This window comes from Tachysurus fulvidraco, chromosome 19 (assembly GCF_022655615.1).
Source record: "Tachysurus fulvidraco isolate hzauxx_2018 chromosome 19, HZAU_PFXX_2.0, whole genome shotgun sequence".
NCBI lineage: Eukaryota > Metazoa > Chordata > Actinopteri > Siluriformes > Bagridae > Tachysurus > Tachysurus fulvidraco.
The window spans coordinates 2,425,369-2,449,282 of NC_062536.1; the positions used below are offsets into that span (position 1 = coordinate 2,425,369).

Consider the following 23,914-nt stretch of genomic DNA (forward strand, 5'->3'; position numbering starts at 1 on the left):
TGTGCGTGTTACCTGCAGGTGAACAGGATGTGTTCAGCCTCCTGACATTTCAGCTGTGCTTTCTCTAACTGGTTCTCCAACATGCGCAGGTTCTGTACACACACACACCCACACATACACACATCAACAAATACATTTTTAGTGCAGGTGTGATGATTGACAGGGGCGGGGCAAAAGTAGTGCCTTTTGGGGCTGCACATAAACAAAGTCCGCTTTATTCTGTGGATGAGGAGCATAATTACAAAACACATTAAAATTATATATGTGTATGAGTGTGATGTGTGCATGTCGTGTGTGTGTCCACCCCCCTTACCAAAATAAAACTAAAATAAAAGAAGCAGGACAAGGATATAATATTTCACCAAAGAACATGACTTTACTTGTATACAGAAATACAGTTACTAATAATAAGTAAACTAATGTTAACTAATGAACCTTATTGTAAAGTGTTACCCAATTATTTGTTAATTATATTAAAATGTGTAGATGACTTTTACTATTTATATAAGCTGCTTATACTATTTATGTAAACTGCTTTTATTTATATTCCATTGCAACTTTAAACAGGTCTATAAGGAGTTTGATGTTTTCATGTAGCCTTGGCAACCAGCCGGCCTGAAAAATCTGCACATGAGTAGAAACGTGTTGAAGTCACGTCAATACGTGTTTTACAATCATTTACACCGCCATGGGCAATGCTGAACTCACTGTTACAAACTGTACAGCGTGCATCATTATGTTTAACGCTTATAAGACGGGGGACACTTTCGTGTAGTCTGGTGTAAAATGTGTCTTATACTGTGGTTTTTTGGGTCTCTCTCTCTCTCCCTCTGCCAAGGGCCATGATGGTGCTCCTGTTTCTAGATACACTTGTCGCTACTTGATCTGTACCAGCAACACGATCGGTTCCAAGCATGTGCAAAATGACGTCATTTCCTGTCATCGCCGACGGCAGTTTTGGATATTAACGCTATCCTGACCGTTGTCATAGTACTTTATTTGTAAGTCTTATTATTTGCAACTCTTATTTGTCTGCCTTTCAACAATTAATAACATTGCTCGTTTAATGGTATTGTTGTCCTAAGCAATCACTAAAATAATATATAACATTTTTAAGGTTAATATGTGACACAAAATTAAACTATAGTTTACACATGTTACACATAATTTGGGAAATACAGATGTTTACATTTACAAAAACACAGGACTAAACTGATTTATTCACAAATTAATTTGTGCCCTCACTCACGGAAAATAAAAATGGAAAAAAAAAAAAAACTGCCCTCAAAAGGGTCACGTGTGATGAATTCTCTGAGGCAAAGGATGACCTTATGTTTATTTTTCAATGTCAAGAGGATATGGAAACATTTTTGTCCTACTGCATTGATAAAAAAGGCTTACAGTTTTTTTCAGTCGCTAACAAGCGTTTGTCCAAACAGTTGTCACATTTTCAAAACTCTAAACACAATTAGCACAGCATCAGTCTTTTGTGGCCATACCTTTCACACATTTCATGTCCTTTTCACAAAATATGCAATCAGTGAACACATTTTCACAATGCTTACATTTTCTTAACAGACAAGCTATACCTCCCAACAAAATTATGGATTGTTTTTGTAATATTCACGAATGTTAACACACAACATCCCACAATAGCAAAAACAATATTCCAAACCTTAGGTACAGTATAAAAACCTCTGCTTCTGCAATGATATCAGTTCAAAAACAATATATCTCAGCTGATAATCAACAAACAATCACCTCCATTATTCGCATCTTTCAACAAACCAACAGGTAAGTATTGCATTTTACATGGAATGTTTCTATTCTCACTTGACATGACAACAAGGTCATACAGTAATGCATATGTTGATTTTTTTCCCCCTCTAAAGAATGCAACATCTTCCACCCTCTGGGGGAAGAGGAAAGATCCTCAATAATGATCAAGAGCTTGCCATTGTAGAAATGGTTGTTGCAAATAATGCAATAAAACTGCATGAAATTAAAACTAGAATTGTGGAGGACCATGAGATATGTGGCAATATCTCACAACCATTAGACGGACATTGTCCAAACACAGAGTGCGGATGAAGCAGCTCTACACTGTTCCCTTTGAGAGGAACAGTGAGAGAGTCAAGGAGCTACGACCACAATATGTCCAGGTATAGTGTATAATCAATTCAATGTCCAGTTCTATAAGCTTTGCACTTTGCAAGTAGGAAACCTACACAGTAATAGGTTACAGTACAGTATGGTATACAGTAATGACATGATATACATAAACTTTGTTTCAGAGAGTTGTGGAATTGAAGGCCAACCAGGCCCCTCATGAATTCATTTACTGTACTTGAGGCAGGATTCAATCTATCCAAAAGGCGTCGACGTGGACGAAATATAGTTGGAAAAAGGGCCACAGTTGATGTGCCCGGACAGAGAGGGGCTGATATTACCATGTGTGCAGCAATGGCAAATGCAGGATTACTCCTTCACAGATGTCAGGTTGGACCCTATAATACCGAACGCCTCCTTGCCTCTCTCAATGAGGGTGAAAACATGAGGACATTTGTAATTACCTGAGAAAAAGTTGCTTTCCATCATTCGCAAGCAATAACAGCATGGTTTGAAGTCCACCCAAGACTGGTAAGTCTTTTCCTTCCACCCTATTCACATTTTGAGTAAAAGGTGGATTGCATGTTACCTGAAACATAAAAGTCTATGCAGTTTTTCTAATGTCAACAATAGCCAGTATTTTGAAACCTGGTGTACTTTGACTGACTGCATAGACCTTGTGAAGTGAAAACAAGTGTTATTCTTTGACAGAATAATTTCATTTTGAGTCAGATTTCCAGTGTTTCGGTAAAGTTAGTCTGTGCAGAGAAAGATGTGTTCTGTTTTGAAATGGAGAGTTAGTATATATTTAACAAAATGTGTTTTTGAGAGGAAAATTATCAATTTGGCCAATTGTGTTTTGTAGGTGTAAGTCTGTGTTAAGAGTTTAGAAAAATTATCTTAAGTATAGGTAAGCGCTTGTTAGCGATTGAAAAAAACTGTAAATGTCAATGCCATGTTCAGTGAGTGAGTGTGAGTGTGAGTGAGGGAGGGAACAAATTCATTTAGTCCTGTTTTTGTAAATGTAAACACACACACACACACACACACACATCTGCATTTCCCAAATTATGTGTAACATATGTAAACTATAGTTTAATTTTACTACATTTTCTCATACGTTTTATTTTGTGTCACATATTAACCTTAAACATTTTATATATTATTTTAGTGATTGCTTAGGACAACAATAGCATAAAAACAAGTTAGAGTAAGCAAACTTGCACACAAAACAGACATTAAACGAGCAATACGAATAAAGTGCTATGACAACGGTAAGGATAGCGTTAATTTCCGAAACTGCGGTCGGCGATGACAAGAAGTGACGTCATTTCACACATGCGCGGAACCGATCGTGTTGCTGTACGGATCGAATAGCGACAACACTAATTAATTCGGTACGGGAGAAGAGATAAAAGCCCCGCCCACACTGGCAATTGATTGGTTGGCTTACCGAAACAGGCCAATCAGGATGCTCTCTGTCTTACATGCTCTTAATGACACACAAGCGCACACTAGCACACACACGCAAGGTCTCTCGCTCCCCCTCCCACTCTGTAGCGCAAGCGTTCTTGCTCGCTCGCTCTAGATACCGGGAGATTGTAACTAATTTGCGGGCATCAGGGAGCCGCTATCAATATGTGGGAGACTCCTGGAACATCCGCGACACTTGGGATGTCTGGTTATGGGTAACCATTTTCGACTTCCCCGAAAATGAAACACACATTTAGATTCACCTGTTTACAGAATAAATACACTTTCAGAGACTTAAGAAAAGTTGGCCCCATATTCCCAGATTCGAGTTTCCCGAGTCAATAGCTCCTGAACTAAAGGGTGTTACTATACAAATAACACCTCTTTATTATCTTAGTAATGTAGAGAGGCAGCTAAAACCAAATTTTTCTCAAAATCTTTCCTCCGCGGTGGACAAAATAAACAAGACTCTATGTGCAGACAACTGAGAAACAGATTCCAAGAGACCGTCTGCAAAGTGCAAAACCCGAAAAGCGAATACTATAAAAACAGTCAATAACTTTACTGTAATACACTGTACTGTCATCAAACTCAGAACACACATCACTGATGTCCTAATTGATGTACTAAAACACTTATTTGGGAGAAATCTCTTTGTTTTTATTTTTTATGATTTTTCAAAATTTTTAAAAATCAATAGCTTTACTGTAATACACTGTACTGTCACCAAACTCAGATCACACATCACTGATGTCCTAATACATATACTAAAACACTTATTTGGGAGAAATCTCTTTTTTTATTTTTTATTTTTATTATTTTTTTTATGATTTTTCACTCTACTGTCATCAAACTCAGATCACACCCTCTGGAAGTTCAAGTTCAGATTTGGCTTGTCATATTCCATCTACTCTCCACTGGTACACATCAAAGTCACACAGCATGCCAGAGATTCCGAAATGAACAAACGAACAAATGAACGAATGAATGAATGAATAAATAAAAGGGTCTTATATTGTAGTATATAAACTGAAAGAATACACTACAATATAGATCTAAGTATTGTCCATCAAAGTATTATCAGTTCAATGCAAATGGAAATCAAAATTCCACTACTACATTCAAACAGTACTCTCTGGGTGGGCTATTATGCTCTCTACTTATCATACTAAAGGAACAAATGCATTTGTGATCATGTGAGAAATGCAGTGTCGTTATGTAATGTGTAAGGTGCACAGGCTATTTTGACTACCACTCTGGCCCAAAGTTGTAGAATTCCACAAATGTTTGAAATTGACCCATCACAAGAATCACTTAAGCAAAGAAGAGACATGGCTGAAGTCATTCTAAAAGGATCAGTTATTATTGTATTTCAAATTTCTGTATTCTTTTTGCAAACTTAACAGGTTGTGTATAAGCATCTGTGTATATATTGTATATACTTGATATACAGTGAAACCCAAATTTATTTGGACACCTTATAAATTTTATTCATTATTACAGTCTAGTCACCATAGTAAAAAAAAAAAAAAATAAATGTGACAAAATGTCAGACTAAATTATGTCAGATAACACTAAGGCAAAACATGTTCAGGTTCATGTTTTTTTGTTTGTTTGTTTTTCAAGTTCCAAACACAGATTTCTGCTCCTTTTGTGGAAACAAGGACCTACCGAAAGCTGTGGCTGCTGTTTGGGTGAGATTTATACTTCAGTTGTTTAAAACTGTACAGTAAACATTGTAGTGGATAATCTGAAGGTTGAGGTTATCTATAGATAAATTTAAAGTAATTGAATATTTCAATACATTTATGCATTACAGGATTTTTAAAGCAAATATTTTATAGATATAATTTGCATATTTTCCCCCTTATAGATTCAGTGTGGAACATGCACAAAATGGTTCCACATAAACTGCCTTGGGATGACAGACGAAGAAATACCGAGCGGACATATCCCTTGGTATTGTGCATTGTGCAATGAGCTAAACCAAGTACAGAGACCCTAGCATTTAATGATATCTGTAATAGCTCTTAAATAAGCAGGATTACATATGTTTAAAGTGTACATAAAAGTTAAATGTATATTATTGTATATTGTTGTATATATGTTCATAATGCAAACAATAAAAATAATCAAAAAGCAAGGTTTCTCAAAATATTTACAGTAAAGTTATTGAGTATAATTTCCATAATAGTCAATTTATTTATTTTTATATTATGAAAAATCATAAAAAAATCAAGAAAAAGACATTTCCCCCAAATAAGTGTTTTAGTACATGTATTATGACATCAGTGATGTGTGATCTGAGTTTGCTGACAGTACAGTGTATTACAGTAAAGCTATTGATTTTTTAATTTTTTTGAAAAATCATAAAAAATAAAAAAGAGATTTCTCCCAAATAAGTGTTTTAGTACATCAATTAGGACATCAGTGATGTGTGATCTGAGTTTGATGACAGTACAGTGTATTACAGTAAAGTTATTGACTGTTTTTTGTATTCGTTTTTCGGGGTTTGCACTTTGCAGACGGTCCCTAGGAATCTGTTTCTTCGTTGTTTGCACATAGAGAATTATGTATTTTGTCCAACGCGGAGGAAAGCTGATATTGAGAAAGATTAGGTCGTAGCTGCATTCTAGCTGCTTCTCTACATTACTAAGATAAAAAAGAGGTGTTATTTGTGTAGTAACACCCTTTAGCTCAGGAGCTATTGACTCGGGAAAATCGAATCTGGGAATATGGGGCCAACTTAAGTCTTTCAGAGAGCAAAATGTAAAGAAATCTATGTTAAAAACACACAATGTCAGTATACTTAGTTATTTTCTACAAACATTCTGTATGTTTTGTTTATGAACAACTGAAGAGAGGAGACTGAAAGGACCAAAAGTTATGGTATTATTTAAAATGGCAAAAGTGGACAAGACAAAGACCAAATCAATAATGTTATTTCTATTTAGTATTGAATGGATTATTTTCATTAATATTTTGTTTGTGCTATCAACTCTACACTGTAGTTTATTGCTTAGCGAGTTTAACTACTACAGATTTTTTTATCTTTCATTCTGTTGAATTGAATTAATACATACACCCCCCCCCACTTGGATTTTCAAGGCCAAGCCTATTAGTCTCTGACTGCTATGTTTTCTGTCAGTTTAAAGCATATCAAAGGAAATATATTTAAAAAAAAAACAGCTGGTGAACTGTCTCTAAGAGAAGTGTCATAAATCAGAGAAATGCTGGTAGCAGTTTGATTATAAGCCTGCTGTATCTCTGTCCCCATGTGAGTTGTGCCACAACCCTTCCAATTGTTCTGTCATTACCAGTCATTGTTGTGTTCTAGCCATAATTATCAGGATCCAGCCAGGACTTTGGCCATGTGCTTTTTTCTATGTTCATCTCCATGTGTCTGCCTCGCCCTTACCTGCCTCGCTGTGTGCCTTGCTTCCCCCACCTGCCTTGCCAGGATCATGGTTTCCTTTGATTTAGTGTCTAATATGGGATTGACGCGTTGGGAGCCACTTCGATTTAGTGTCTAATATGGGATTGACGCGTTGGGTGGGGGGGATCCAGCCCGGACTTTGGCCATGTGCTTTTTGTTTATGTTCAGTGTTCACATTTCTGCCCCACCCTTGTCTATTCCTCCCCACCGCTGCACACCTGTTACTTATGTGTTAATTGTCATGTGTATTTAGCCATGCCGTGTTGCCTATGGTGGCACAGAATCCTAGTTATTTGTCACGTCTTTTGTTTCGTGTTTTGTTGTGTCCTTGTCCCTTTTTGTGTGTTTTATTTAATAAATAAGTTAATTTTTATGCTGTCCTGCATTTGGGTCTATTCTGCTCGGCCCTTCTGCTCGGCTGTGGACGCCGCTCGGCCCTTCTGCTCGGCTGTGGACGCCGCTCGGCCCTTCTGCTCGGCTGTGGACGCCGCTCGGCCCTTCTGCTCGGCTGTGGACGCCGCTCGGCCCTTTTAATTGTCATGTGTATTTAGTCCTGAAATCCTCATTATTTGTCACGTGTTTTGACGTGTCTTTGCCCTGTTTTGTGTGTTTTATTTAATAAATTAGTTAATTTTTACTCTATCCTGCATTTGGGTCTATTTTTATCCCTGCATCTTTGACAATAATTTTGGAAGCTGTTGTGTTTAGGTTTTCATGTTATGTTTTTGTTATTTTTTTCTGTTATGATTTTGATGGAAGTTTTGTTACTTTAATAAATAAACTAATAAATATTTAATAAATATTTGTCTAATAAAGCAGCGAACTACAAAAATACTGTATCATTATACTGTCAATTTAATTTTGCTACAAAATGTTAGACTATTAATTGTACACAACAAAAATAATGACATTATATTTATGTATTTTATTTCTTCAATGCAAGACATTTTCCACCTACATATGATGTATATGATTTTCTAGCAAAATATCTACAGTATGACTATACATGTATTAAAAGTGTAGAGCCTGTAGAGGTCTGAGCCTGTTTCATGTATTTGGACTAAATGTTTGATGGGTTTAAACATCTATTCCCCAACAGTGAAATGCAGCAAAACTGGAGTCTTCATCACACACCGATATGCATTAGAGCCTGAATATGAAAGAAAAACATGTGAATTAATCAGCACAAAGTGGACTGTGGTACTTCTTGATCAACAGCATGTAATCATCTCTGCTCCAACAGAAACATTATCATCTCCTGTTTATAATGAATCATTCAACATTTCTTCATTCTTACTAACAACCATTTTAACAGGATAATTGGATAACAGGAACTTTCTAGCCAGGACGTCCAAATGGAAATGTTTGCATTGAACTCCCAGCATACAGACTCCTCTCACCCTGCCCATTGACTGTTTGTCCCCCTTCCCTCCAGTAGGCTCTTCAGGAGCCTCCAGACAAAAACCAGTAGACTGAGGAACAGCTTTTTACCTTACTGAACTCTGCCTCCTGGTGAACACCCACCCTTGTATATTATGTCAATATAACATAACACAGCATATCATGTCTATAGCACCCAACCTGTATATCATGTTTATCCATCTGTATTTCCATAGCATATTCTTTTTTATATTATCCTGTTCATACTGTAAAAGCTGTAATCATACTGTACATCTTGCACTTGCTGCTTATTGCACTTCTGGTTAGATTCTAAGCTGCATTTCATTGCTTTGTACTTGTACATGTGTAATGACAAAGTTGAATCTAATATAATCTAATCTTATTATAAGCAAATATTTACCCATCGCATACTTCTCTTATAACTTTTTAAATAACATGCTCTTCTGTCATTTAGCTCCTGTTCTACATTTTTATTTAAGAACAAGCTGAGGTGAATTTTACGGAATGTCAGAAGACACAATGTTCACTTATAATCATTCTGATGTACTCATTTGTGACATTTTGTGCACTCTGTCTGAATCCGTTCTTTGCACATCCATTCATATGAATTTTAAATCAAAACCACATTAAATTGTTAGAAAATAGGTTGAACTTTTAATATAAAGTCATTACCCACCTTAGTGTCTGTAGTTTGTATTTTTCATCATTCTTAAGAGCAGAGAGCAGCTTCTTATCGGAGTTTCTAAGATTATTGCAGGACAGATCCAGTTCTCTCAGGTTTGAGGGATTTGATCTGAAAGCTGAAGTCAGAGCAGCACAGCCTTCATCTGAGACACCACACATACACAACCTGTAGAGAGACACAATGACAGACTCTTTATCAACAGATTTCACTTTAAAAAAAATAATGAAATGAAAAATGTATGAAGGATAAAGCATTATTTGTGAAGAGAATTAATATTCATGTTATTTCTAATACAGATTACTGATAATTTATTTTTAAATAAAAATATTCCTGAAATATAAAAACGATGGGGAGTAAGAATGTCTACAAATTGTGTTTACAGAATTAGAACATGAAATTAAAAGCAAAAAAAAAAAAAGACAGAGGAATAGAGGTGGTGAGCTTTTTGTGCATTTGAAGAAGGATCTCCTAAAAATGGTGAACAATTGGAATTGGATCTGGTGACATTTTCTGTTCAGTTTAATACATTTTGAAGTGATCAGTCATCAGTCTTATGTTATTTTGTCCTCTAAAGACCAGGTGTCAATCAGCACCATGGGTGTTGTTGGGTCCTGAGTTTTAGTGAGGAATTTAGCTCCTTTTGACTCATCAGTGTGAATTGATTTCTTTGGATGTAGATTGAAGTTTGGACATTTTATGCACATTATTTTAACCATATCTATACAATAAAACAAACAGTAGTGTCCATGTAACGTGATCTCCTCTCATACACACACCAATTGATCCAATTGCTCAATGTTATTATATGAATGTATTTGAGTCAGCTGGTTTACTCAGACATTCTTTATTTATCACAAAATGTAGAATAATACAAGAGGATTTTAGGATATTATTAAAATAACTTAAAAATCTAATTGGTTAATTTAATTATTGCCCATTTCAATTCTATGGCATTAACAGTATTTTTTTTTACATAATTTAAATGTCACTGCTGGTTTTAAACCAGGCAGCTCACACACGTGCAGCTGTGAGAAGTCATAAGTGAAAAGAAACAATCATCCTCCTCAGGACATTGATGATGAACTTAAAACTTCTACTTCAGTCTCACAATTAGAGAATGTGTCTTACTCAGGAGCAGGTCATGTGACTCTCAGAGAGATGATCTTACCACAGTTTCTCCAGTTTACAGTGAAGATTCTCCAGTACAGCAGAGAGAATCTTCACTCCTGAGTCTCCTAGATTATTCCAGGACAGATCCAGATCTTTCAGGTGTAGGGAATTTGATCTCAGAGCTGAAGTCAGAGCAGCACAGCCTGCAGGTGAGACACCACAATCACACAACCTGTAGAGAGACACAATTACACACTCATCACATCACATTTTTTTCATTACAAGCTATAAATATAGTGAGCGGGTGAAGCTCCCTCCAGGTATACAACTAACTATATGGGCTTTTGGATGTTTAAAGGTGGGATGTATGTTGTTTGAAACCCAATGTTGACATTTGAAATCACCAAAACAAACACGCCCCTAACCCAAATGGGTCCCACCCCTGTATTGATAGCTCCACCCACACACTGTACATACGCAACCCAGGCAACTAACAGAAAGAAATGTGTCTTTATCATAGCTGAAGGGAAGAACAATACGATTGCAGATAAACAAATAAGCTAAAATGACACACAAGCATAATCATGTAAAGGACAAAGGCATATATTAGTTCTGTGAAACAAAGCAAAACCAACGTTGCTCGAGAAGGAAAAAAGCGACTCGCTGTCGTGAAGTTGGCCGCATATTCACAGGCTGGAGTTTCCCGAGTCAATAACTCCTGAGCTAAACGCTGTTACTACACAAATAACACCTCTTTTCTATCATAGTAATGTAGAGAGGCAGCAACAACCCAATTTTCTTAAAGATCAGCTTTCCTCCACAGTGGACAAAATACACAAGTCTCTTTGTGCAGACGACTAAGAGACAGATTCCAAGGGAACATCTGCAAAGTACAAAAACTGAAAAGTGAATACTTTACTTGTCACCAAATTCAGCTCACACATCACTGATGTCCTGATAGTTATACTACAACACTTATTTGGGGGAAATGTCTTTTTGTATCATTTTGATGATTTTTTTTAAATATGAAAATATTAAACTCGAATCTGTGAATATGAGGCCAACTTTACTAAAGTCCCTCGGCGTCCCATCGCAGGCCGTCCCATCAGTTCTCTCCTGTACACTATCAATTTGACAAATTCCATAAAATTCCACTAAGGGATTCTATGAGCTAGCATAGACTTGCAGAGGGAGAACGTGTGTCTTGCACCTTCGAGAGGGAGAGAATAGACTAATAGGCTTATAGAAGTTAAAGATGTTGAATTCCTGGATTTTACTGGTGACAACTAGAATTTTATTTCAGTGAAACACTGGCTACAGTAATCCAAAATGCTACATTTTTATAAATCACTTATTTTGAGCAGCTTTCCCAGTCAATAATGACATAACATGAACAAAATAGGATTGTGTCCCATTTCAACATTTTAACATTAGTCTACATTATAAAGTATGTAGTTTAGCGGACTCAGCTTATTTAAGTGAAAACATAGTTACATTTGCACAAGATTGTTAATTTAAACATAAATTATACAAATTTCCTTATAGTGTATGATGTTAATTTATGAAGGAAACTCTAGCCAATTATATTAAGACAAAATATTGCTTCAGAAGAAATCAAGAATTACAAATTGTTTTTGAAAAGATTTGGTTTCAATCAACCATTTTAACAGTCAGATTAGTATTTGGTTTGGTGATATTTAAAATGATTCTGATTATTTAACGTTAGTTACAACTTAGTTATGATAAAGTTGTGATTTTAACAAAAAATCATAAATAGTCAAAATGGATCACTGTCCAAACATATTTTTTATTTAGACATTTAACTAGAATGAAAGCCTTTCACACATAAGAAAAGAAAACCAGTCCTACTCTAATTCTGGACATGACATGTACAAAACACAGCCATCATTTTGTTCAGTGTTTTTATTTGATTTAAAAAGAACTTAATTTTGGTGTTGCCCCATGTACTCTTCAACCAACTGCAGTTCTGTTCTTCAGCTCTCAGATGAGTCCAATCTCCACTCTGACACTGTTCTCCAGTGTAAACACAAAGTGAAACACATTTCATCTTATTATATCCTCTGATTACAGTGTAGGAGTTTCAGGGGTAAAGACACAGTGTGGTGTCTGTATTCAGAGAAGATAAAGTCTTTATTAAACTAGTCTGTTACACGACTACACACCACACAGAAATGTTACTGAGCAACGTCACTCAATGAAGCTTCTTAAAGCAGCAGCTCCTAGTGAGTGTTAAAAGTAGAGTCAGGATGTAAAATTACTTTTTGTTTATTTCTATGCACATGTATCTAACTCTCTCTCTCTCTCTCTCTCTCTCTCATTTTCTACCGCTTATCCGAACTTCTCGGGTCACAGGGAGCCTGTGCCTATCTCAAGGGTCATCGAGCATCAAGGCAGGATACACCCTGGACGGAGTGCCAACCCATCACAGGGCACACACACACTCTCATTCACTTACACACACACACACTCACACACTACGGACAATTTTCCAGAGATGCCAATCAACCTACCATGCATGTCTTTGGACCGGGGGAGGAAACCGGAGTACCCGGAGGAAACCCCAGAGGCACGGGGAGAACATACAAACTCTGCACACACAACGGGCTAACCACTAAGCCACCGTGCCCCCCGTATCTAATTCTAAGTACATTTATTTATTTCTTGCATACCTGATTCTGGAGAGAACTCATGATCACTTATCACTTATCTCTTTATTTTGCACATTTTATTTTTACAAAAGATTTCAGGTTTAAAACAATTGCTGCATAAAGTGAGTTATTGTGAGTCTCAGAGAGATGATCTTACCTCAGTATCTCCACTTTACAGTGAGGATTCTCCAATACAGCAGAGAGAATCTTCACTCCTGAGTCTCCGAGTTTATTCCCAGACAGATGCAGTGTTTTCACAGTCAGATGAAGTTCTCTCAGATTGGAGGTTTCTGATCTGAGCGCTGAGACCAGAGATGACCAACTTTTTACTCCAAGTGAATCACAGCTGATACTAAAGGAAATAAAATAAAACATAATGAGCTTAAACAAGTGCAAATGATCAAGTAGTGACACTTTCACTGAACTTTCTCCTTTTCATAAATGCTAAAATATAAACACCAGTTAGAAAATAAGCAAATCCCCTTTGCTGCCCACCAGAGGGAGCTTTTACCTAAATATTGAACACTTCTGGGTTAAAAGGACTCTTCAGGGTATGATGAGTTTATTAGCCACAAGCATGCAATGAATATTGTGAAGAATTGTCTCTCTTAGCAAGACAACCACCATTGTCCCCATCCCAAAGAAGTCTATAGTGTCCTGCCTCAATGACCATCATCCCATGGCATTCACAGCCATTTTTATGTAGTGCTTCGAGAAGCTCATCATGAGACACATCAAGACCACCCACACTGGACCCCCTACAGTTTGCATATCATCCAAACTGCTCTACGGACGATGCCATTGCCAGGGCCCTCCATTTAGCCCTCGCCCACATGGACAATAAAGACACTTACGTAAGCTTACGTTATGATGTTCATAGACTTTAGTTCAGCATTCAATACAATTATCCCTCAGCACCTGATTGGGAACCTGAGCCTGCTGGGACTAAACACCTCCCTCTTCAACTGGATCCTGGACTTCCTGACTGGGAGGCCTCAGTCAGACCGGATCGGGAACAGCATCTCCAGCACCCTCACACTGAGCATATTATCAAGTTTTCCCATGACACGACTGTGCTGGGTCTCACCAGCAAGAACAACAAGTCAGCATACACAGAGGAGGTGCAACAGCCTGATGTAGAGCCAACAACCTGTCTCTCTTTGATAAAACCAAAGAGATGGTTGTTGATTTCAGGACAGAACAACGCAACCACATTGACGGATCATCTGTAGAGATCATCAAGAGCACCAAATTTCTTGGTCTTCATCTAACGGAGAACTTCACCTGGTCACTCAACACCAGCTCCATCACCAAGAAAGCCCAGCAGCATCTCTACTTCTTATGAAGTCTGAGAAAGGCACATTTCCCTCCCCCCCATGCTGACTACTTTTTACAGAGGGACCATTGAGAGCATTTTGAGCAGCTGCCTCACTGTCTGGTTTGGGAACTGCACCATCTCGGATCACATGGCCCTGCAGCAGATAGTGACGACAGCTGAGAAGATCATTGGAGTCTCTCTTCCCTCTATCATGGACATTTACACAACACGCTGCATCCGCAAAGCCCACAGCATTGTGGATGACACCACACACCCCTCACACACACTCTTCACCCTCCTGCTGTCTGGAAAAAGGTACCAAAGCATTCAGGCCTTCACAATCAGACTTTGTGAGGGTTTCTTTCCACAAGCCATCGGACTCCTTAATAAGTGAACTGAACTGTACTGAGCACAACACACACACGCGCACGCGCGTCAACTGTATGGACTGAACAGACCTACACCAAATACACACACTTCTATTATATATCCATCAAACTGTTTACATGCTGTTTTGCACACTGTTTTTTTTTTGCTCTTTGCACATGCTGACTCACAATCCTTTACAATATCTCAGGTAACTGCTGCTAAAATAGTGTTCAATCCAGTATTTCTGCACATGCAATATTGTTTGAACATATTATATTTACACTGGTTGGAACCATTTCTGTTTATTGTCTTTTGTGTCATGTCTTGTATCTTTTGTTTGCACTGTCTTTTGTCCTGCACTGTCTTGTTTGTCATGTCCTGCACTGTTTGCACCAGGTTGCACAGATGCACTTTATGTGGCTAGAAATATCTTAAGTCCTTAGCTCTGTCTTTGTTTTATGTAGTTTCATAAATGTATGTAGTTTTATGTTGTCTCATTTCACTGTGCACTGCAACAGCTATATATGGTTGAAATGACAATAAAAGCTTATTCACTTGACTTGAGAAGCAAGAGCTGGAGTAATGTGACATATACTGTATACCCTTCTATGGTCTTGCTGTTGTGTACTGCTCCATTACATATAGTGACCAAGCCGAAAAATCGGTGTGATTTCAGACAGAGATCTCGTACCCAGGTTACATACTAATTGCATTAACTCCACCCTGTATTATCTTCAGATCAAAACATGCCAAAGTCCATTTCAGTCAGAGTCTGTTCAGTACCTCTCTTTCTAATACTATAAAAGTAGAACAGTTATGCTCTGCTTTACTTACATTGCTTTACTGGATTCTTCAATCACAGGCATCATCTTCAGAACAATATCTTCTGTTATCTTATCTGTACTGAAATATTTACTCAGGTCAAACTCATCCAGCTCCTCTGCTGATGTCAGTAACACAAACACCAGAGCAGACCACTGTGAAGAAGAAAGTTTACTTTGTTTTCCAGATTTCAGGTAGTTTTGGATTTCCTCCACTAGAGAATTATCACCCAGTTCATTCAGACAGTGGAACAGATTGATGGATTTCTCTGTAGGAAGACGTTCACTGATCTTCTTCTTAATGTACTGAATCGTTTCCTCTATGTTTTGGGAGCTACTTCCTGTCTGTGTTACTAAAACATGTAAAAGTTTCTGATTGGACTCCAGTGAGAGACCCAGAAGAAAACGAAGGAAAAGATCCAGATGTCCAGTCTGACTTTCTAAAGCCTGATCTACAGCACTCTTGTGTAAATTTGAGATTGTATTGTCTTTATTCAACCATACAGAGAATGGATTCAATTTAAGAACATTTCTCTTCTCCTTCATGAAGGTCAGGTGCACATACAGAGCTGCGAGATGCTCCTGAATGCTCAGATGAACAAAGCAGTACACTTTACTGTGGTGAAGCCCAAACTCCTCTCTGAAGATCTGAGTACACACACCTGAGTACACTGCTGCTTCTGTCACATCAATACCACACTCTCTCAGGTCTTCATCATAGAAGATCAGGTTCCCTTTCTTCAGCTGCTGAAAAGCCAGTTGTCCCAGTTTAAGAAGCATTTCTTCATTACTCTCCTGCTTCTTTGAGTATTTTTCTCTTATGATGTTTGTCTGAATGATGAGGAAGTGTGTGTACATTTGAGTCAGAGTCTTGGGGATCTCTCCACTCTCTGCTTCACCCAACATTCTCTCTAGAACAGTGGCTGTAATCCAGCAGAAGACTGGGATGTGACACATGATGTAGAGGCTTCTTAATGACTTCAGGTGTGTGATGATATTATTGGCCAGGCTCTGATCACTGATCCTCTTCCTGAAGTACTCCTCCTTCTGTGGGTCATTGAACCCTCATACCTCTGTGACTCGATCCACACACTCAGAGGGGATTTGATCAGCTGCTGCAGGTCTGGAGGTGATCCAGATGAGAGCAGAGGGAAGCAGATTCCCTTTGATCAGGTTTATCAGCAGCACAGGCACTGATGCTGATTCAGTTACATCACACACTCTCACTGTGTTCTGGAAATCTAGAGGAAAACGACACTCGTCCAATCCGTCAAAAATGAACAGAAACTTTTCCAAACTGAACATTTCTGTTTCTTTTGTTTCCTTAAAAAAGACATGAAGGAGCTTCATCAGACTCAGTTTCTGGTCCTTCATCAAGTTCAGCTCTCTGAAAGGAAGTGGAAATATGAGGTGGACGTCCTGATTTACTTTCCCTTCAGCCCAGTCCAGAATGAACTTCTGCACAGAGACTGTTTTTCCGATGCCAGCGACTCCCTTTGTCAGCACAGTTCTGATGGGTTTGTCTTGTTCAGATAAAGGCTTAAAGATGTCATTGCATTTGATTGGTGTTTCCTCTGTTGTTCTTCTCCTGGATGCTGCCTCGATCTGCCTCACCTCATGTTCATTATTGACTTCTCCACTGTCTCCCTCTGTGATGTAGAGCTCTGTGTAGATCTCATTCAGGAGTGTTTGGGTTCCCAGGTTTATTATCACTCCATTCAAACACTGAAACTTCTTCATCAGATTTAATTTGAACTTTTTCTGGAATTCATATCCAGCAGCAGATTCTGAGTCGTGCCTGTAAAGCAGGAGAATGAGATTTGGGCTTCAATTATTAGACTTTATGATCACTTTTTTTGACTGTTTACAACAGATAGATCTTCATGGTGTTCTTAGTATGTGTTTGCATTTATCTACTTTTTTATATTAGAATTCATTAACCTTTTCTATAATCGAATCATTTTTGTCAGAGTCATAGTTATGTTGGTTTCGATCTTACCATGTTTCTTTGATGTTTGTTTCTCTTTTGTCTTCTGCCTTTTGTAGAACACTAAACAAAAATTGTAGCTGTTAATTTTCATCACATAAAAACTGCAGTCTAAAAACTTTAGCCTTAGCTTTAGACATTAAAGGTGGGGTCTTCGATTTTTGAGAAATGCTTCAGAAAACTGAGTGAGCCAAATAATAAACAACAACAACAACAACAAAAAAATGTGTAGCCAATGAGCAGGAAGGGGCGGGTCTTGTCAATATGGGCGGAGAGAGTGTTCAGTGCACATATGTGACATTAGTAGAAAGCAGTTTTAACATTGACATTGAGGATAAAAACAAAGAAAGAAAGAGAAGAAAGACTTACGATAAGCAAGAAGTAGGACGTGTTAATATAGGATCAGCTTTCCAGCGCTGGAGAGAACTGAAGGAGCAGGAAGTTGGCCACATATTCACAGGTTGGAGTTTCCCGAGTCAATAACTCCTGAGGTGGGGCACGGTGCCTTAGTGGTTAGCATGATCGCCTCACACCACCAGGGTCGGGGTTCAATTACCGCAACCGCCTTTTGTGCGTGAGAATGTTCTCCCCGTGCCTCAGGGGTTTCCTCCGGGTACTCCGGTTTCCTCCCCCGGTCCAAAGACATGCATGGTAGTTGATTGGCATCTCTGGAAAATTGTCCGTAGTGTGTGATTGCATGAGTGTGTGTGCCCTGCGATGGGTTGGCACTCTGTCCAGGGTGTATCCTGCCTTGATGCCCGAGATAGGCACAGGCTCCCGTGACCCGAGGTAGTTCAGATAAGCGGTAGAAAATGAATGAATGAATGAATAACTCCTGAGCTAAACGCTGTTACTACACAAATAACACCTCTTTTCTATCGTAGTAATGTAGAGAGGCAGCTACAACCGCGTTTTGTATAGTAACAGCATTTAGCTCAGGAGTTATTGACTCGGGAAACTCTGACCTGTGAATATGTGGCCGACTTTACTTAAGACGCCGAGGCGCTTTTTTCCTTCTCGATAGGCGAGTAACGTTGGTTTTGCTTTGTTACATAGAACTAATATATGCCTTTGTCCTTTACATCATTATGCTTGTGTGTCATTTTTGCTTGTTTGTTTATCTGCAATCGTATTGTTCTTCCCTTCAGCTTGTAATGAGGAGTCCTAAGGCTGATGATCCATTTGCAGCTTTTAATAACGATCTCGCAAACAAACAGACAGGGTCAGGACCGGCAAACACAACAACGTAGGGCAGGCAGAAATCAAAAACGGAGAGACAGGCAGAAGGTCAGGGCAGGCCAGCAGACAATCAGAAAACCAGAATACAGAAACTAGATCAGAAACCGGAACTAGAAACATACGAGAAATACTCAGAATGAATGCTATGACAGATCGAGACTTCGCACTGGAGTCAAGTTTGTATATATAGGAAATGGCTGATAGGAAACAGGTGGAGGAGCAATCAGTCTCCGTGATGGATGATGGGAGGTATAGTCTGGAAGTGACTAGTATACCGGAGATGCTTCCCTATGTTGACGTTCAGGAGGCGAGGCAGGTGCGCCGACCGTGACACATGCCTGGGTTACCCTTCCTCTTATGTTAGCTTTCTGTTACCATTTGTTATGTTAACGGGTCGGTTTTGACCCCTGTCTTAAAACAGTCATAAAATAGCCTCAAAACAATTATTTATCATCAGATTTGTTTCCTACCTCTTAGATACCATGTTAGGTTTCCTTATCCATAAAAAGATTGGTTTTAATATTTTTGGTGTTGCCCCTGGGCCTTTCTTTTGACAGCATACTTTTCGTTTTTAATTCCAAAAAATGGTAAAACTAACCTCAAGGGAATTACATAAATAAATGAAAGATTGTTATGTTTCCTGACTATTACTGATGAGTATTAGGACACTTCTCTTAAATAAATTTGTTTTATATATTTTTTAATTTTAATTTTATTAACTATTGTAACATCTATGGTGTTACGGGTCAATTTTGACCCATATATTTTTTTCAAAAATAGAACATTAATACAAATACAAAATGAAAAGCAGAACAAGTAATGATACAAAATGTAGATTTGCAAGGTCAAACACAACAACCAATCAAGCAAATCAAACCAATAGAAATCTATTACTACTAAATCCAATAAAGTGTTTGTGTGCAAAAACATGCATGAGTTTAGATGCATGTGTGGTCATTCACTCGCATGTCTAGGTGGCAGTCAGATTGTCCACCTCTCCATTGTTTTTATTATAGTACAGGATTAATATGGGCTTTTTGTCACTTCGTGATGAGACAGCAGAATCTTTGTAAAAAGTGGACATAAGTACAACACTCCATTTTTTTTGAACAACATGAAACAACAGTGGTGGTGTCTGTAAAAGTACATTTTTAAGAAAGAGGAACCCTGTGCTTCACCTGCAAAATTTCAACGGGCAACTCAGGTTTATTATTATTTTTTTTTATTGTGCCCACCATGGTAAGTTTCCTTCTAAGAAGTTCTTGTCCAAGGTCATAGCTGATAAAAAATTGTCACACGTGATATTGTGATCCCACAGTCCAGTAGTATATCGAGGACTACACATTTTCATTGTTTTTTCTCAGGGATGCCACTCACAGGTAAACCTGTGTAAATCTGTAGATTTTTAAGACGTTTGCTGCCATGAAAATCCGGAGGTACTGAGCTTCAATATATGTTACTTGAGCACTGGCAACCACCTCATCAGACTCATTAGATGTGTCTGGGTCTTCCGTTGATACTTTACATCATCCTCATCATCAGAAACATGCTTGTCCATATCACTATGCTGTTCTCTGTCCTCTACCTCATTTTCAGCAAAGATATGATCCAGAGCTTGGCTTGTCGTAAATTGTCTTTTCATTTTCGCATGCTCCAAGATGGCGATGTGTACTCTGCAAGTCACTAACTCCATACTGAATTGGTCTTATGCATGCCTTAGAGGTGTCTGGACGTATACGTGACATGACATATGGCTAAGTACGGTGACCCGTACTCAGAATTTGTTCTCTGCATTTAACCCATCCAAAATGCACACACACAGCAGTGAACACACACACACACACACACACACACACACACACACACACACACACACACACACACACACACACACACACACACACACACACACCGTGAACACACACCCGGAGCAGTGGGCAGCCATTTATGCTGCGGCACCCGGGGAGCAGTTGGGGGGGTTCGGTGCCTTGCTCAAGGGCACCACAGTCGTGGTTTTGCCGGCCTGAGACTCGAACCCACAACCTTAGGGTTACGAGTCAAACTCTCTAACCATTAGGCCATGACTTCCCCTTATAGCTATACGTCTTTGTTTGTTTCTTTTGTTTGTTCAGGGAAAAACAGGCAATGAGAGAAGCCCCTAACTAAAGCTCACAGGTTTGGAAGAGAAGCTGGCTGTCAGTGGGCTGTTGGCTGACAGTGTTAGTGAGCTGACAGTGTGTTTATGACTTCAGATTCCGCACTAATTATAGTATTATAATATTATATTATAACTGGGTCAAAACTGACCCTAACTACACAAAGGTCACAATTTTCACCAGAGCATTTTATAATTTAGTAAAAAACTACATTATTGCATGTTTTTATAAGAGTACAGCTTATGCAGTACAGGGTTGTTCATAAGTGATGCTTAAATGTATGAATATGTCAAATAAATAAAAACAAAGTTCTAATTCTGTAAAGTAACACTTTCCTGGCTAGCAAAAAAAAAAATAAATGTTCTGGTAACGGTCTGAGAACCAAACAGTATTAGCTGGCCCAGATCTGACCCATCTGAGCACCATCTCATCTGCTGAGAAGGAGACTGATGGGAGAAAACCTCTAAAATGAAACCGTTAGAAGTTTAAGTAGAACCGTTTAAGTTACTTTTACATTTTGGATCTGTGATTTCTGATAATAATAACTAATATATATATATATATATATATATATATATATATATATATAGTATGTTTATATGGGTAGTTGACGTGACATGGCTTTTTCACTGTCACAGAAGATAAAACATAATTTATTTCACATTTTCAGAATTTAGAATACTGTAAATGGTTAAACATTTTCTTGTTTTATATGAATTTGTTGTTTTAATACCCAAGTTATTGTTAGGTTTTTTAGAACTTTGAGCCAAATCTCAAAATTGTCCTATGGTGTGACGGTAGACAACATTATTTCATAAATATTACATTTTATAAATAAAGAAATTAATGTTTAAAAATCTTAATGAACACTCCTGGCATAATTGTGCAAGTGTCTATTTCACTAAGTGGCCATCACTTTTCATATACTTACATTTCTAAAAGTGTAGGAATTTCATAAAGTTTGTCACAGAAAAAAAATGTCCTTTGGTGTTATGCAAAAACCTAATTTTAATTTGGGCAATATCATGGACAACTACATTTAATTGCAAGACCCCACTCAAGGTCATGTGACTGAAGACCCCTATGAAGGCCATGAGAAGTGCAAATATTAAATATTGAACTATGTTTTAAGACCACTGAAGTTGTTAAGTTTTTTTTGTCCTTTGGTGTGACGCCATTCATCTATTCATGGTGAAAATGATACTAATTAGTACTTTCATGTAAAATAAATATCACTTTAAGAAAATAATGTTTTAATAATGTGAACAATTCTATCTCAAGTATTTATTTTATGTTATTTAATATAATTTCTTAGTACTTTTTAAATGTCACACCATAGGACACATTTACAGTATTGTTGAGTGAAAAAGTGAAAAAAATATGTGAAGTCATTGACAAAATGAGTGACCAGTAATATTTTCTGAAACTTTCATACTCCACAAATATTTCTGAAATTTTCATACTCCACAAATATATATTTTTTTATTTATGTATTTTTTCTTAAAAAGTTATGCTTTCCAAAAAAAGTACTTTTTCTTGGTCATTTGTCAACTACCCATATATGTTTATCTTTTTCCTGGACTTTTAAACTGACCCAAACAAATAACTGTTCCTGTTTTATTTTGAATGTATCCCTATAACAAACGTACACAAACTCAGCTTTAAAGATTTTACCTGGGATTAATGTACAATATATCCTCTTTTTTCTTTTATAAATTTAAAAGAATTGACTCACCTGTCGTTAACACTCCTCGTGTGACATTAATATTACCGTTTCTGCCTGATGATGTAGTTTTTTTTAACTTCGCTCCGCCGAATAGAGTCATGGCTTCAGGCTGAACACTAAGTTTCGGAAGGAGGATTCATTACGAGTCATGAGTCGTTCCTAAATGAGTCGATTCCGTGTCGGCTCTTTTCTTTAGAGTTCACACACACTTAATACAATGTGTTGGAAGAAACATTCATTCATTCATTCATTCATTTTATTCCGCTTATCCGAACTTCTCGGGTCACGGGGTGGAGGAAACATACTGAGATAAATATGTATTAAAAAAACGTAACACAGTAGGTTAGTAAAGGTAGTAAGGTTTAGCACATGTGATCATATGATGTATGTCTAAAATAACAGTGTGTTACCGAGTAACTGTTTAAAAGTTTTAATATAAAAGACTATTAAAGGTTTTATATAAATTAGCAACATGTTCTCAATTTGTTCTCACATATATACTGTATATGAATGTATATTGTTCTCACATGTTCAAGTCAAGTCACTGTACACAGTGAAATGAGACAACGTTTCTCCAGGATCAGTGTGTTACATAAAACAAAGACAGGGCTGAGACTTAGTAAGTAGTCTTAGCCACATAAAGTGCAACTGTGCAACCTGGTGCAAACAGTGCAGGACAAAAAACAGTGCAGACATAAAGTTACAAGACAATACAAAAAGTACAAAAACTGCAATACACAAAAGACAATAAACAGTAACAGAAACAGCGCCGACCGACCAGTGTATATACAGTGTGTGAATACTGTGTGTATACTGTGTGTATACAGTACTGTGTGTATATACTGAATGTTCAAACAATATTTCGTGCAGTAACATTAGAATGAACACAGTTTCTTAGCAGCAGGTCCTTTGGATGTTCGGTTACAAAAAGAATATACTTGAAATTGAAAATATGTTCAAAACATTATTCATACAGTAAAGATTACTCACATATATTTCATGTATTGACCTCAACAAAATAAATTATCATTACATACTTAAAAAAAATGTCAAAATCCATAGTTATATATTACTTTTAATATTTAAAATTCAACAGACCTTAATTTTGTGGATTGGACATGCCAGGTTTAATCTTTCATAATACTAAAAACTTGTCTCTTGCTTCCTGATATTTATAATTACATTCACTGCCGCCATCTAGTGATGATATAACCTACTAAAAGGGTCAGTGAACAGAATCTGAACGAATCTTTTAGGTGAACAGAATTAAATCATTTCAGTCACTGGGATGAATCGAAATGAAAACCCATTTCTCAGACGTACTGTAGAATGCAAATTCTCGTCATTATTACAGTATATATTATTTTTTATATTCTTTCTTTTTTTTTTCTTTTTTCTTTTCCCCCACATACAGC

The 23,914-nt window shown here is 37.5% G+C and overlaps 1 pseudogene; it reads right to left on the reverse strand.

The window, feature by feature from the left end:
• Positions 1-49: 49 nt before the first annotated feature.
• On the reverse strand, positions 50-22,523 carry LOC113663742 (annotated as a pseudogene).
• Positions 22,524-23,914: the final 1,391 nt, after the last annotated feature.